Source organism: Salvelinus sp. IW2-2015, unplaced genomic scaffold, assembly GCF_002910315.2.
Source record: "Salvelinus sp. IW2-2015 unplaced genomic scaffold, ASM291031v2 Un_scaffold4818, whole genome shotgun sequence".
Lineage (NCBI taxonomy): Eukaryota > Metazoa > Chordata > Actinopteri > Salmoniformes > Salmonidae > Salvelinus > Salvelinus sp. IW2-2015.
The window spans coordinates 17,841-23,730 of record NW_019946087.1 but is presented as its reverse complement, the minus strand read 5'-3'; the positions used below and the strand labels follow the sequence as shown (position 1 = coordinate 23,730).

The 5,890-nt window shown below is 38.9% G+C and overlaps 2 long non-coding RNA genes across 2 annotated transcripts; one reads left to right on the top strand and one right to left on the bottom strand.

Moving 5' to 3' along the window:
• Positions 1–2,984: 2,984 nt before the first annotated feature.
• On the top strand, positions 2,985–4,629 carry LOC139026452 (uncharacterized). The gene is made up of 3 exons (XR_011478237.1): positions 2,985–3,170; positions 3,270–3,511; positions 4,541–4,629. It is a non-coding gene; the product is annotated as an uncharacterized lncRNA (long non-coding RNA).
• Positions 4,630–5,100: 471 nt separating this feature from the next.
• Positions 5,101–5,318, bottom strand: LOC139026451 (uncharacterized). Its single transcript, XR_011478236.1, has 2 exons — positions 5,239–5,318; positions 5,101–5,179 (listed from the first exon to the last, which is right to left on the bottom strand). It is a non-coding gene; the product is annotated as an uncharacterized lncRNA (long non-coding RNA).
• Between the last annotated feature and the right edge of the window lie 572 nt (positions 5,319–5,890).

Below are 5,890 nucleotides of genomic sequence, written 5' to 3'. Positions count from 1 at the left end.
GTTTGAACTACTTTGCAGATATGAAACAAACAGGCAACCAACAGACAATTGTAACATCCTGACCAGAGTTCTTATGTGTTGTGCTTGTTTAGTGTTGGTCAGGACGTGAGCTGGGTGGGAATTCTATGTTGTGTGTCTAGTTTGTCTGTTTCTGTGTTCGGCCGAATATGGTTCTCAATCAGAGGCAGCTGTCAATCGTTGTCCCTGATTGAGAATCATATATAGGTGGCTTGTTTTGTGTTGGGGATTTGTGGGTGGTTGTTTCCTGTGTCAGTGTTTGTGTCACACGGGACTGTTACGGTTAGTTTGTTTGTTATTTTGTATAGTGTCTTGTTTTCGTGTTATTAAATCATGGAAACTTACCACGCTGCACATTGGTCCTCCGATCCTTCTCGCCTTTCCTCGTCCGAGGAGGAGGAAGAGCTAGACTGCCGTTACAACAATCATAAAACCAATTTTATAATAGGTTTTAAAAATGGGTTATTTTTGACTCAAAGTTCCATTACGTATAGTAAGGCATTTTTGGCAGAATAGATGAATGCAGTCAATGTATGAGTAATATAATTGACCAATACATTGCTTCGTAGTTGAATAAGTATTGCTATCAGGTTGTAAATCACAGCTGGTACATTGTTTACTGCCTCCAGTCATTTGGGTGATGTACTGTTTCAGTGTCACTCACTCAATATTTTGGACAAAAACAGACAAAAGACTGGGCATCTCAACACAATCAAACTAGTAAGGGTAATGATCACAAGTCATAATGTGGCTAATAGGCTAGCTTATCTATTTATGTATTTAGCAAGAAAAACATATAGAGCCGTCTAGCTAGCTAGCTGCTGCAAGGATGTCATGTCATCGCCTAGACGAGTGGGTGAGCACAGGTGAGTGGCCGATTTTAACCCCCCAAAACATGTTTTGCAGCCGGTGGCTGCCGCATTTGGTTAGCTAGTGTAATGGTATGAAGAACGTACCATAAGCTCACTCCACAGCTAGCATTAAATGTGAGCTATCGAATTACATATATTTCGATAGCTCAAGCAGTTGGTGGGTTGTCATGGAGGGCGGTCATGTGTGCGAGCAAAGCAGAGGTCCTGGGTTTGAGGCTCGTGTGAGCTGAAACAGGAGGAAACGGTACTCCCTAAGCAAGTAGCGTGACATTCCGTAAACACTAAAAATAAATGTTACTCAACTAACTACTTTACTGAGCTTGAATAACTGTTATCCACAGTTAGCATATCTCAAGCTGTAAATCTCAATTTAGCTGTCAAAAATGTGTGTTATGGGACAGAAGCAGGCAAGTGCGAGCAGGACGAGCAGGCTAGTATCAGTGTAATTTTGACTGCGAAAGGGTTTATCTACAGATCCTTCACTAGATTTTTACATTCATTTTGGTTGCTGGTGTACTTGTTGTTAACTGAGGAAGAGATAACCTACCTGCTGGTTGTTTGATCAATAGGACTATACAGTTCCCAAATGTATGATTACTCCTGTGATATTTCTATATTTGCAGAAAACCATTCAGGTGTTTTTTGTGGCTTTTGCTACAACTTTCTAATGGTCTAGTTAAAGTTGCGCTGTTGTTGCTGTCTGTAAACAGACAGTCAAAGTGAATGGCAAAGGCCTCCACTATGGACGTTTGCATAAAGGTCTATTGTAGCTCTAGGCTGGGATTCCCAAAAGCATCGTAACACTAAGATAATTTTACGTCCATTTAGTTTCAATGGAATTAAGAAGATCTTAGTGCCAGAATGCTTTTGGGAAAACTTACCCTGATTGGTTACTGTGCACCGGTCTGTGTAAAGTCTGGGCCTGGAGAGAATGATACGTTTTTCTACGTTTTTATTTACTGCAGTGTCTATTAATTTCCCAAACGCACAGCCACTTTCCCACTCTTATTATTATAGAATTTTCACAAATATCTGACTCTATGTCATATTCTATGAATGTATGTGTGTGAACATGATGTTCATGTTTAACGGGTGTGTGCCCCTTTAAGACACAGATAGTTATGGGCTAAGGGAGAGATAACTTGTGAGACAAACAGGAAATGCAATGTAAGAGTACTGGACAGGAAGTTGGTTAAAGAGCCCAGGTTTCATATATTCCTCTCACTGGATTCCTCTCTTGTTACTAAGAACATCTAGACCACAGTATGAAAACTAGCATCAACGCAACTAATCCTGGGAGTCTTTTGGAACATAGGGCTGCTTAGTTGCGCATCGCTCTAAAACCTTGCGACAGAAAATAACCCAAACCTAAAGTGTCCAGTTTCACCCCCCCATTTTGTTTCTCCTGTCAACAAAGTCATATCTATAATCTATAGTCTAGGAACACCACTTACCAGTTGTCAGGTTATTAAACGTGTCCTTGTGTTTTTATCCAGGGTCTTTCGATCCAACGATTATCCTACTATTGACATTTTCCACCAGAAAAGGTGTATATGAATAGATTTTAAAAAGATCTAATGGTTATAAATCTGTGTCAGTTCCTCTTTCAGTTGACCAGTTCTGTACATAATGCTGCTGCATTGCTGCTGCACTAACCTATGCCAGGGGTTCCCAACCTTTTACTGTACCCCCACATGTGAAGTACCCCCTCATGTGAAGTACCCCCTCATGNCCCTCATGTGAAGTACCCCCTCATGTGAAGTACCCCCTCATGTGTAGTACCCCCTCATGTGAAGTACCCCCTCATGTGCGTTGTACAAGTAAGCATATGGTCTCACAAGTCTTCTCATGACTACCAGTAATTGAGTATTGATTTTTGCTGAAAGTCATTTAGAAGTTACTTTTTTATTATGAACATAAAACAAACTTGATGAAGCAATATGTCAATTACTTTCAATAGGTGAACATTGTCTACCAGTGAAATCATTTCCTGCCCTAATTTTATGTCTTTATCCATATTGTATCCATATTTTAAATGCTGTGAGTTATGTGACGTTACATACATGATTAGAGATTTGATTAGAAATGACAATATTGGATTGCTCATAATAACTAATGATGTGTCACCTATTGATCTGTTGTTATTTTAGTATTCATTTGGGGATATCATCAAATTTAATCGGAAGATTGGTCCCGTTTCATTTAACCACTATGCTATTTACGTGGGCAATAAAGATATCAGAGGTAAAGGCGATGATCAGGATATTTTTCACTTCTCAGGTAAGTTTACAAAAGTTTCAATAAAACATAAGCCTTTTAAATCCTTTATGTTAAACATTTCTAAAACCTTATTCATGAAAAGTATGTTTCCTTTATCAGGTGAAATTATTAACAAAAAATATGCAGATTGTGCGTTTGACAAACTGGAGGATGTTACACAAAACAGCACCCCTGAGAAACAAAATTATAGGGATCATGAAGACAAAGTGATGAATGACCAAGACATGATTGACAAAATTACAAATTATCACGAAAACTGTCAAGGACAATACAAACTTTTTACTGCTAATTGTGAGCATCTTGTGACATTTATTCGCTATGGTTCTGCAACCTGCAAACAGGTAAGTTTATTTCTTTAATCAAACATTGAGACTCAACAACAATCTAAAGTTTCTAATCCATATTATAATCCACCAACTGCATTAAAAAGTATTTGGCTTTGATAATTGTTTTAACATAAACTGGAATTTAAAAGCATACAAACTCTGTAGGCTACGTGATATGAATTGCTAGAAGATGGTTAGTGGATGTAGGTAACCCTTTATCAACCATGATTCAGTCAATTCCATAGAAACTAAATGAATAGAACAGGCTTGGAAGATCTACTGTAACCCTGGCAATGTTACTGGTAAAACCATGGGTACACTCGCAATAGATGAGGTAAAGGAGTCCATGGAATGCAGACGTTGACCAGATTGGCACAAAATCAACAAATCTGATCTAACAATGTGGATATTTATCAAATCCGTCATGATTTATGTGTTGTAACAGGCCAACAATGTGGTTACTTAAATCCGACTTGGATATATTTGTCTGTTTTCACTGTAGAACAGAAGTTGTCCCTTTTCAGGTTTAGAAGAAGTGACTCCATACAAACATTATGCTCAGATGTTTACCTCAACATAGTGTGAAAATCATATATAACCAATTTTGCTGTGGGGCAATGAGGAGACCCGGGATCTTTCACCCACGCAATTCCATGGCAACTCCATTGTTTTGGTCAAGATTGATTGAGTCCTTTACTGCATCAAAATATAAAGATGTCAATCGAACTTAAGAGTTATATATTGGAAAGAAACCAAGAGACAACAAAAATACTATTTTCACACTTTTCATATATACATATACATATATACATATATATACATTATTATGTACAGTTAAATTAAATCTTTAGAAAAATGAGAAGTGTTGTGATACAAGATTGTTTACACTCAAAATGGCTGCCAGTTACTTTTGTGGTCAATTCCAATTGATACTTTATTCCCTGTAATTGTGATTAGAATTTCATTAACCTTCCTGAATTGAAATAATTGTTCCCAACCCTGGAGTGTATCACCTAATTTTTGTCTCTTCTCAACCGTCCATAGGAAGATACCAATGTCTTCACCGAAGGTGTGGCTAAATGTTTGTGCAATATAACATCGGCCCTATTTCCACTTAAGAAAAATAAGAGGGGGCTTGACAGAAGAGGTCTTGGTCTCCTGCGTTATGAAACCCATGCCAACCAGGGTGCACCCGCTGCTTGAGTTCTAAACCTCTCAGATGTTCTCTCTCTCTCTTCCATCCTCTCTGTCTCTGTATGAAGTGAGGTCTAAACCTCTCAGATGTTCTCTCTTCTTCATCTCTCTGTTCTGTATAGGAGTCTAAACTCTCAGATTTCGTCTCTCTATCTTCTCATCCTCTCTGTTCTGTATGAAGTGAGTTCTAAACCTCTCAGATGTTCTCTCTCTCTTCCATCTCCTCTGTCTTCATGAAAGTGAGGTCTAAACCTCTCAGATTGTTCTCTCTCTCTTTCCATCCTCTCTGTCTCTGTATGAAGTGAGGTCTAAACCTCTCAGATGTTCTCTCTCTCTTCCATCCTCTCTGTCTCTGTATGAAGTGAGATCTAAACTCTTCGATGTCTCTCTCTCTTCCTCCCTCTGTCTCTTATGAAGTGAGGTCTAAACCTCTCAGATGTTCTCTCTCTCTTCCATCCTCTCTGTCTCTGTATGAAGTGAGGTCTAAACCTTCATATGTTCTCTCTCTCTCATCCATCTCTCTGTCGCTAATATAGTGAGTTCTAAACCTCTCAGATGTTCTCTCTCTCTTCCATCCTCTCTGTCTCTGTATGAAGTGAGGTCTTAATAATAATAACACATGAGCAAGAATTCTGTTTTCTGTCTGTTTTATTGTCTGTTGACTGCATCCACATCCATGTTTTAGAGTGGGACTGTACACTGCTGAGAGAACCAGAATATATTAAGACATTACTTTAGGGTAGAATCTACCCTGAGCAAGGCAGTTAATCCACTGTTCCCCAGGTGCCGAAGATGTGGCTGTCGATTTAAGGCAGCCCTCCGCACCTCTGATTCAGAGGGGTTGGGTTAAATGCTGACGACACATTTCAGTTGAATGCATTCAGTTGTACAACTGACTAGGTATCCCCCTTTCCCTTTCCCTTACACATAGTTTATAATGGGTTTGTCAATGAACTGTTAACATTTTAGAAATAAGGGGTAATCCAGTGTTACTAAGATTATGGTCACACAATTTCAGTTGTGAATTTAGAAAGGTTAACATAGTAATGTATTGTTAATATGGTGTTTCTATAGAAATTGAATCGACTAAATCTGACTGGATAATATTTATATGGGTCCTGGACTTTCTGACGGGCCGCCCGCAGGTGGTGAAGGTAGGAAACAACATCTCTACTTCGCTGATCCTCAACACTGGGGCCC